Source organism: Sinohyriopsis cumingii, chromosome 6 (genome assembly GCF_028554795.1).
Source record: "Sinohyriopsis cumingii isolate HCF-2022 chromosome 6, ASM2855479v2, whole genome shotgun sequence".
Lineage (NCBI taxonomy): Eukaryota > Metazoa > Mollusca > Bivalvia > Unionida > Unionidae > Sinohyriopsis > Sinohyriopsis cumingii.
This window is the reverse complement of record NC_142966.1, coordinates 26,758,462-26,769,974: the sequence shown is the minus strand read 5'-3', so window position 1 is coordinate 26,769,974 and position 11,513 is coordinate 26,758,462.

The window sequence follows — 11,513 nt, the reverse complement described above, 5'->3', positions numbered from 1 at the left end:
CAGTTAGCACTAGTCCTATAAGTTTGATAAGTAATCATGAATATGTTAGTTGTCTAATTATGAAATACTTTTACATATTAAAATTTATTAGAGAGTCTTAAATCAGCTCACTTTCAAGCTAAATTCCAGAGCGACCTTTAGAGGGAGAGGAAGGACGAGGCATGTTTGGTACTAAGTAACTTGGCAAAGACTCAATTATCTAAGTCAGTAGTGTTTTGCACAACTTAGAAAATGCATACTTGTATTATAGGATTATTTTTTTACCAAACAAAGTATGTTCAAAACTGCTCTACTTTTTTGTTGCTATTCACCACCCCACCCCAATATCATTTGATAAAGGAAGACCATGTACAGATACTGTAGAAAATAGAGGCCACCTCATTTATGTGGACACCTTATATAATACCAAAATGGTAAAAGTATTATGGAGACAATCTCATAGAGTACCCCATTGTATGATGACATACATATAACTGATATGAAACTAAATACAAAAGGTTTTAACATGGGTCACTTAAATATACAAGGTATAATGGAGACGAAAAAGAAAAAAAAAACAGAACATATGAAGGTAATGTTGTCTTCCAAGGAAAATAATATGCATGCTTTAGGACTCACTGAAACCAAATTAAATGCTAACCACAATGATAATCTATTTCACTGTCAAGGCTACAATAAACCATAACGCAGGGACAGAGAGACAGAAGGGGTAGGTCTTGTATACATTAGGGAAGATGTAAATGCAGAAAGGTGACCAGACTTGGAGTCACACGAAATTGAGAGTATTTGGGTGGAAATTTCTCAAAATAATGCAAAATCATTCCTAGTTGGTTTCATTTATAGGCCACCTTCCTCCAAAGCAATTTGGAATGATAATATTTTGAAACAAATAGAAAATGTTCTTGCACAGAAGAAAGAAACATATATACTTGGCAGTGTAAATAAGGACCTACTCAATACTCAAATAAGGAGTAACTGGGTGGAATTTATTGAATCATTAGGCCTAGTCCAGCTGGTAAATGAGCTCACAATGGTAACATATATATCAAGCACTCTTATTGATCACATTTATACCAACCTAACAGACAATGTGGCTTATGTTAATGTGCCAAATGTTGGTCTTAGTGACCACTATCCTACCTTTTTGAATGCAGGAGAAATAGGAAAAATACACAAAAACCTATCACTTACAGATCTCTCCAAAATTGAAGTAAAGAACAATTTCAAGATGACCTATATAAAGTTCCATGGAATATTATCCAAACTTTTGATGACATAGATGAAGCTCTGAGGGTGTGGACTGACTTATTTATGGATGTAGTCTCTAAGCATGCACCACTGAAAGTACATAGAGTAATGTATGAAATCCAACCTAATTGATTTGCTACTGAAATCCTAGATACTATAAAGTCACGAGACCAATTGAAGGCTATGGGAAACCATGCACAATATAAAGTATGGGGAAATAACATAACAAGCATGATTAAAAAGGCTACACAAAATCTTTTTATCAATCAATGCGCAAAAACACAAAGCGCAATACAAACTCCATTGGAAAGTCTTCAATGAACTCATTGGGGTAACATACAAAGATCAGACAAATAAAATTCACTCACTTCTGGTAAATGACACCAAAGTCACTGATGACACTGACATTGCAAATGTTTTCAATGATTTTTTCACTATCGTTACCACTAATTTAAAAGAACCAGTGGTAGAAAACAACTTTAATGAACTGAAAAAATCCCTAAGGAGTTTGTTTCTCTATCCCACAGGTATAATTTTTTTTTTTAAATAAAAAAATATGTCTCTGTAAACTTGATACCAAGAAAGCTACAGGACTTGATCAGATTGGTCCACCACTCATTAAAACTTCTGCCTCAGCTATTTCAGAAGCATAACATTCATAATCAATTTAAATATTGCAACCTCATCTGTCCCCAAATATGGAAAACTGCAAAAGTAATGCCTATGCACAAATCAGGTTCTAAGAATGATGCTAATAACTACCAGCCAATTTCAATACTACCAAACTTGTCAAAATTGATTGAAAAACGTGTCCATGTCATATTTAACGAAACACTTTCTGTTACACCCTAGTCAATCAGGCTTTAAACAGAAACATTAACGCGAGACTGACTTGATCCCTCTAACCGATTAATGGCTTCAAACAAGTGATCAAACCTGAATAATAGGATCTCTATTTGTAGATTTCAGGAAAGTTTATGACATGGTGGATCATGAGATCCTTTTGAAGAAACTGAAAATTTACCAATGTGATGAAAGCACAATTAGATGGTTTACTTCATACTTAAGTGAGAGAACACAACATGTTTATATAAATAATGTTCTGTCTGAACCTGGAACAGTTAGATACAGAGTACCACAAAGTTCAATTCTAGGTCCATTACTATTGATATTATTTATTAATGGCCTACCATTTTTTACTAAGAGACTCAATTTCATCTACAGATCTCTATGCAGATGCAGACATGCAAAACACAAAGCATGAACTAGAAATGTCTTTACAGGATGCCCTAAACAAACTGGACAACTGGTGCACATGCAATGGCATGGTGGTAAATATTGGTAAAATTAAAATATTTATCTCAACATGGCAAAAAAAACCAATTCTTGGTAGTGATGAACTATGTCTGACAAGGAAGGATACAAATTTGCAAATGGTTTGTCATGATAGACTACTTGGTGTTCTGGTAGATTATAACCTATCATGGACTGAACATATCAAACATATCAGTAAAAAAGTTAATTCAAATTTATGGCTCTTCAGTAGGATAAGACATTTTCTCCCTGAAAGGTACAGAAAACTATTTTATAACAGTTACATACAACCCTATTTAGACTACTGTAACACAGTGTGGAGTAATTCAAATGATAAAAACATAGCAAATCTAGCTCATCTTCAGACAATAGCATTCAGGCTAATATCAATCCAGAAATAAAGCAAGGAAATTTTAACTGGTAAGTTAAAATTATTACCTATTAAAGACTGAATCCGGTTGAGAAAAGCCAAATTAATGTACAGGATATCCAATAATAGTGCTCCTGAATATTTACAATCACTATCCAGTATAGGCTACCTGGTAATATTCCCCACCTGTGAGCCATGTCTACCAAACAATATAAAATTCCAAAACCAAATAAGGAGTTATTCAAAAAATGTTTCTAGTACTCTGGAACTTTGCTCTGGAATAGTATTCCGGTTGACATTAGAAATGCCAACTCTATTTCCTTCTTCCAAACCCAATATGTACAGTGGCTTCATAGATGCAGTTAAAATAGATAAATTCCTTTGTATGAAGGTCTAAAGGTAGATTAGCAAAAATCATTTCATATATAGGTATTAGTGATCTACGTTATTGGCATACACATATTCAATACTTTTTGATGTAATACATTTATTATTTTTATTTTTTGGGGCCCCGAGTGGTCTAAAGCGCTCACCGTTACGGATCACTGCCATCTCACCTGTCTGTGTGGGTTCGAGTCTCGCGTTCGGCATATGTGGGTATGTGAGAAAGCTTGCCAGTAGCTTATCGTGGGTCGGTGATTATTTAATACTGGCCGCCATGTATAGCCTATCTTGTACTGAAAAATGGCGTTAAACCCAACAGCAACATCAACCATTTTTATTTTTAAAAATACAAAATGGTAACACAAAGTCTATGCAATCTTACTTTGGCGTTCAGTGATTAGACCTGACAAGATTGCAGTTTAAAAAAAATTAGACCTGTACAAAATTCGTATATCCATTAAAGTCTTGTAAAATAAATACTACACTTTTATTCTTCTGTTTTAAATATAATGCATGCCTTAATGTGTATTTCTAAAGCCCCAAAATATTTAAGGATAGTACTATATATGCACTATCATGATAAAGATAAGGACTTATAATCCTAAAATGTTTTATTTGTCCAGAATTTAGACTGAAATGAAGGCTTGCAATAAAAAGATTTTTTTCTTCATATCTGATCTAACACTTTTGGGTAAGAATTTATATTGCCTTGTCTGCTTGGCATTCACTTTTTCCAAATCTGAACTGGTGATTACTGCAAATGATTTCTGTAATAAAATTTTTACTTCAGTGGCAATTTTGACACTTCTTTAACTCTTTCAATAACTTTTAAGTATTCCTTGAGCATGTTATTGCTAAAGCTTAAAATATTTATGTACAAAATATATATATCACAAAAGGTATGAATAACTTTTTCAGGTATGTTGGCTACATTACAGAAAACCTCTTTCTGTATACAGGATATGTGAGGCAGCTGCCTATGAATCTGTAACTTGCACTTTGTACCAATACAATCAAAATACTGCATCCATTTACACACATAATTAAAACTTTGGTACTTCCATTTCCAAGGTGGACTTGCAAAGATTAATAATTGATGTAAATACATGATTGTTGTAAATGTTGAAATTCCCATGCTATCATGATTTTAGCTTTCAAGCTTTTTGTACCACATATATACAGGGATTCAGTATGCTTAATCTTTAAAACAAATTCCAGATCATAAGTGTGGAATCAGATCGACTGAGGGAACTATTCATACAGATGTTGCATTTCCACCTCAGCTTTTTTTATAATATATTGTATTCTGGTTCAAGGCAGTGTGATGGTTATCACCCATTCCCCAACACAGGATTACCCGAATGGTGTGTGGAAAATGTATGGAGATGCCCACAAACGGAATAGGTGTTGTGAGAGATAGCTCTGCATATCACTTTTACTGGTAATGAATATATCAAGTTTTGTTTAGAATGCATGCTGTCTCTTAATGTATTATTTTTAACTAGCTTAAGAGTGTATTTAACGTAAAATATTTCAAGACTTTTAGTGAGACTGCTTACCAAATGAGGCATATGCTTAGATTATTTCTTTGCAACCACTGTGAAAGAATTTTAAAATTGTAAGCCATCCAAAAACAGACATGCATACATATGCAAATGGTAAGGACTTTTTTTATTTACAATCAAATAGATTCTTTTCATTACCTGGTTTCAATGTGGGTACCTCACTATGCTAAACAAATCTAAGCTGATGATGACACAAGGATAAAATTCTTATGTAACTATTATCTTCATCTGCAATCAGCCATTCCTATCTGATCCCAATGCAGGAGTCTCTGACTTCTAGTAACACTCCCCAAAAGCTTTGGGCTATCCATCTTAACGTAAACTTCACCTAATATCAGTTCTAGTAGTGATGGAACTCTCAGTGCTGATGTCAAAATAAAAACGTGTCCAGTTTTGATCAATGTGTATTTTACAGTGGAATTTGCTGATCAAAGATGAATAACATTTGAATAAGTGCATGTTCCTATTATTTTTTTTAATATATTCCAGGATGTACAGACGGGATGTTCTTGTCCTCAATCATAAGGTTGACTTGATGAGTGCCAACAGACATGCTGCCTATAGTCAGCTCATACTGCGACAACATGGAAGGCTTGGGTCTGGACAGAGACATGTAATTCCCACTTGCTCCTTTCTGGCAGATACATGACAAATATCCAGATGGACAATACACTGGCTTCATTCCCTCCAGGGTCGCATGAATTTAAACACTTTCTTGCATGTACAGATTTGTATATAAATGAATACAGTTGACTTCATTGTTTGATGTCTTGTAACTGCACATAATATTGCATCAAACAATAATGCTTTCATTCAGATGTTTTAACACCAGTCTATTTCTGCCTATAAACAATGTGGGCAGTAGTATATGGGGTCACCCTAGCGTCAAGTGGACTTACTATGCAAAAACAGTCGATTCACTCTGGCGTCAAGGGGAATTTAACATGGGAAATTTTAACATGGATGGAACTGTAGAGCGTCAAGGGGAATTGAACATGGAAATTGAACAGGACCGGTACTTTAAAGTCAATGGGACTTTAACGTTAAAATATGGGGTTTGCACTTTGTCGTAAATGGAAATTGAACATGGGAATGTCACCTGGATGTCAATGGGAATTGAACTTTGGGTGACGTCATGAGGTTTATAGGGTCAAAACATTTTATAGGGATTTTAATGTATTTGTAAGGACAAAGGGTAGATAGGGACAAACATACAAAATACACATTTAAACACACAGAAAAGACGACAGAAATGTTCTAAAACAAACCTCACAGAGAGAATAATGGCTCAAAAAAGAAAAGTCTATTGTATGGGTTCAAAACATTTATTCAAGTATATACATGGGCTCTCTGGCCTGTGCTTTGGTCTAAGCACTATCCATTTAATACATAAACATTTCTACATCAAACAAACCTATTTACTAGTTATTTAGTTCTTGGCTCTAGTAAACCTGTTTACATTTAATGTTCATTTATAAGAAAAAGCTAACACAAAACAAGTAACATGCAATCAAATAGGACAAAGTTCATGTTTCTCTCTCTCTATTCGTCTCACACGTTGTTAAAAATCTGGTCAGCTAGCACCTGTGTCCCAGCGTAGATATTTCCCATCACTTAATCCGTTTCATTCATAAATCGGCTGTTATATCCATCGTGCTAGGTACACTTATCAGTAAGCAGATCAAGTGCAGTCATCGTCTTCTTCCCATGGAGGTACAATGTATACCATATGAATGGTTACTTTTCCTTCGTTGATGTCAAATTTTCCTCTCATCGACTGCACGTCTTCAATAGCCCTAAAAAGTTTGGACGAAGTTATTTCTGCAGGTGTGCTAAATCCGAGACATACAGGTGAGTTCAAACTGTCGCGATACATAGATAGGCTCAAACGACCTCGATCTTTGACTTGGCAATGACATTTGAGTTCCTCTAACAGTGAGTCAAGTAGGTCCGTAATGAAACCTGCTACTTCCTCGGCTGAAATGTCAGACGCAAAGTCTCTAAATTTCACCGTGTAGGTGTAAGTTGTCGTTCTAAATTTTCTTGAGGTCACTGTCTGAGTCATTTGGATGCTAAAATACTCCTGTAGGTCTACTGAATCCTTTCCCTTCTTGGACGCACTTTGCTGTGACGGTATGGTTGTGAAAGAGGTCAGTGATGTTTGTTCCTTCTCTTTTTTCATCTGCGTAGAGTGATTCATCTTTCTCGTTGCTTGTCCTCGCAATGAAGTGTCGTTCTTGGAAGTCGTCCCTTTTTATACTGGGTGATATCAGTATGTCCATAAGGTAAAGTTTTGTGGTCTGGAAGTTTCACTAGCTGCACGTAGTTTGTCATGGCGTTAGTACATAAATAACTAAGATGTGTTACTGCATTGGTGATGTGATAGTGAGGCAAAGAATCACACCCGAGTTTCTCGTTGGACTTGAGTCTTACGCTCTATACTTGCTGTTTGAAGGGATTCATTTTTTCTCAATTGGTCTTAGTAGTGACAATGAACTGTTGGTCTTGGACGTTGTCCTTTTTTATATGCTGACAAATATTGATGTGACCGTACGGCAAAGTAAAGTGGTTGGGAAGTCGCACTCGCTTCTGGTACACGATTTGATAGACTTTTTCCAAGGGACGACTGACGATGTGGTGAGTGGGTAAACGTACAATCTTGTTCGGCTGGTAGGTGGTCACTTTAAAGTTTGCATCCTCTCCAGACTGCAATGCTTCTTTCAATACGCCAAAGTTGACCACACGACTGGTACGATAATTCAGAGTCAATCCTTTCACTTTACACTCTGTGTGCACTTCTCCTTGTGGGTCCCGGTATTCGTAGCCGTAATTTTTAGGACCGCCACTCGCGAAACTTAGAATCTTGTCGTCAGGATGTTCGTCTGTCCAGGCTCCTAAACGGTCTCCTTCGATGTTAGGGTGTTGCTGACCCGGTCGATCGATGTAGATGCAACTGTCCGTGTCAAAGAACAGGACGCGATCCCCTAACAGTTCTAAAGCTTCGTACAATTTTAAGCGAGCATGAGCTGTCACGTAAGCCGCAATGATGACATTTCCAAAAGGGTCGTCTTGTACAAAGTCCAGATCTTCTTCGTAATTGACCAAGATTAAATTCTCTCGAACGACGTCCACGTGTTTCATGTATTTGGTTTTGTCGTGAATCATCTGGAAGTAGCGGGAAGGTTCTGTCAAATATTCCGTCTTGGGTAAACACGGTCGTTGTGCCATTTTACCCCACAAGCAATTTAACATCACTTTGGCAAACGATCGCCTGCCTTCGTTTTTCTCGATGTGGTCTAAAGTGATGCCTTCTTGTTCCCGGTATTTCTCTTTGAATTTTATTTGGTCTTCGGGAGTGTGACACCAGGAAGGATAGCCGCTGGCTTCTTGCTTCAGTTTCAAAAAGGCATCCACGTAGTCTGCGAAAATGCCTTTCTGAGTAGGGTCACCCTTGTGGTATTGTTGTGTCTTGGGAAAGTGGCAAATTTCGTACACTTCTAACAGTTGGTATCCCATGTCTATAGCTTTGAACAATTCTACGCTGACCCAGGTTCCCGTCAAGGCCCGTTCTTCCTGGGTGTGCTGACAAGGCTGATCTTGGTTGCACGTTTCGGCACCAGTACGGCACAAGGGAAACATCAGTTTCCCTTGACAATGGTGAGGTAAGACGGGATGGTATAGGTTCGTGGGAGGCAAAACTTTGCACTTGATCAAGCCTTCGTATTGTCGAATGTTGACCAGGTCGATGTGTTCCGTCAGCAATCGCGGGTGCCCTGTAGGAAAGTGACAATATTTGTACACGTAGGGATACAGCGAACACACATCCAAGTATTTGATTTCTTCTCCTTTCTCTTCGTCGGCTTGGTACAGCAAACAGGTGGCATTGGTCCTTCCTCCGTACAAACTATCCCTCGGGTTCAGGGGGTCCATCAACTTGTAACTTTCCACGACACGTTTAAACTCGGGATCGATTTTCAAACGGTGATCGTATTCGTGTTCCCACATTTCCACCACTTGGTATCCTTGCTGTTCTAACTTCAAGCGTCGCTGACAAGTATCCTGGTACAGGTCTCCCATGGTCCGTTGTAAAAACTGATTTTTAGTGTCACGGTCAGGGTAGCACACGGGACATCCGTGAAATAAGCAACCGTTAAACTCATACACGATCTTGGGGTTTTTTAAGTCCCAGCCATCGACCGAATACGTTCCGATGGTCCTTTCGCCTCCTCCGTTGCGGGCATGCTGAATCCATTTGCCTTCCTTGTCGCACAAGTAATGTAACCAGCGTAGGGCTTTGACCGAGTATTGACGCTTGACGTAGTTGGTCGTTTGAGGACTGATGACAGCCACGGTCTTTTGAGGCATGAATCGTTGGCGGTACACTAAGGAACACGCTTTGGCAATGGTGCAAGCTTCTTTCAAAGGATCGACCCCTCCGTGTTCCATGAACAGTTCTCGAAATTTTCCACAGCAACGTCGTAAAATGTCCACGTCGGAACGACAATACTTTAACATTTCTTCCTGAAAGTCGAAGGGGTCAGAGGCATGAGCCTGGTACCAAGCGTAGAAATCTTCTCGTTGTTCGGTACGCATGTTGTCGGGGTCGTAATAGTGAGCCTCAGGCAAATGGGGTAGAACGGCATGTTGATTGGCTTCCGTATTGAAAAAGTGTGGAAAGTACCCTTTAGCCATTTCTGTCATTCCAAACGTTTTAGGCATTCGACTCAAAGGCATGGCCAAGTAACTCATCGAATCTTTAAACTGCACTTGTCCCACTTGCATGAAAATGATTTTGGCTCCGTTCAAAGTGACTTTAGGACGTTCGGTGCCATGTTCCGTATAGTACCTCAAAAGAAACTGTCCATCGTATCCGGAGAAATTGTGAGCCATCACTGTGGCATGGCGATGACAATCTCGGTAACGTTCGATGTCCTCTTTGCTCCATGTCTTGTCGATGGGGTCTAAGACCCATTTGGCAAAATCGTCTAGCGTCTTTGGTCCTCGAAAGATTTTTTCACGCCCTCCAGGAATTTTGCTGCAGTGAGGGCAATAACTGAAGATAGGTTCTTGAATACACTTCTCGCACGCTGGATGAGCCACGCAGAAATTAGGAATGTGAATGCCAGTCTCTTGCATGCATTCGAAATCGAAAAAGATGAAATTGCCTTTCTTCTTGTGACCGTCCTCTTTCTCTGGTGGGGGTTGGTATTTTTGCACGTAACATTGGTGTTCCAAGTCCACGATGTGGTGACAAATGTGACATTTTTTCTTTCCTGAACATACGTGTGCCTTGACTCTATTGGTACGTATGCCTTGTCCACACGCGGGGCACAATCTCAGCAGTTGACAAGCGCATTTCTTCTGTGAACCTTGCGTCTTCAAATGTTGTTGGTAACAGGTAGGACTGACAAACGTGCGCAGACAAGTTGAACAAGGCACTGGTTTTTCGCTCAGACAGGGTTGAGAGGCCAAACATCCTGAGCATTTCCATCCACAATGTTTGTGTTGCTCTCGATTATTATAACCATAGTCACATTTCTCACAATAATAAACATATCCCAGGAATCCAGTGATACTGGTAATGGTATCGAAATGTTCATCGTGATGATAAAGGTGAATGTATTTTCCGTCCTTAAAATGTTGGCCTCGAAACAACAGAGGCCCGCGCATTTCTTGAGGGTGCACTTTCAAGGTGTAGCGTGGAGCTAGGAGTAGTTAAGTGGGATACCCTACGTACAATGGGAATTAGCATTACAGGGACCCCTGGGACACTCTACGTACAAGGGGAATTTAACATGGCGAAAAATCGTGGGTCACTCTACGTACAAGGGGAATTTAACATGGGGAATAGATCGTGGGACTGTCTAGGGACAATGGGAAATTTAACATTACGGAAACCCCTGGGGATATAGCCTCAAGGGAATTTAACATATGGAAATTGAACATGGTGGATCTGTATAGCGTCAAGGGGAATTGAACATGGTGGGACTATCTAGGGACAATGATGGTAGAGGGTCAAACACAACAGAGACAGAAACATACATACACTAGTACAAGCGTGGGATTTATATATAAAGCATTACGAAGACCTGAAATCTTGCTGGGGTGTTCAAAAATTTGCATAATTGTAATGATGCTATAAATAGCTATAATCAAGGAAATGCTCAACGACAAAATGGATGTGACTAAAAGTAACGTTAAAATGACGAGGGTGAAAATATTATCAACCTTTGAATATTTGTCTCAAAATTGTGCCTTTTTCTTCTCCTTTTACCTCGTTAGAACTCACCCGATTAGATAGCCTGGAACCAATGATAGATGTACAGCTTTTTGTTATGAAATGCAATAAACTGATTCAGCTACTCGGATTTATCACTTCTTGGAGAAAGATCCTATATTTGAGGCAGACCAATCCTTGGCAGTTATATATTTGACAGCAAGAAATGTAATCCAGTTATCAGATGTATATTTGAAAAGTTTGCTAAGGCTGCAGAACATAATGATAATAATAATAATAATAATAATAAAAATAATAATTTTATAATGATAATAAGTATACAATGAGAACACATAGAAAGACTATATATGTATGCATATCTCTCTCTCTCTCTCTCTCTCTCTCTCTCTCTCTC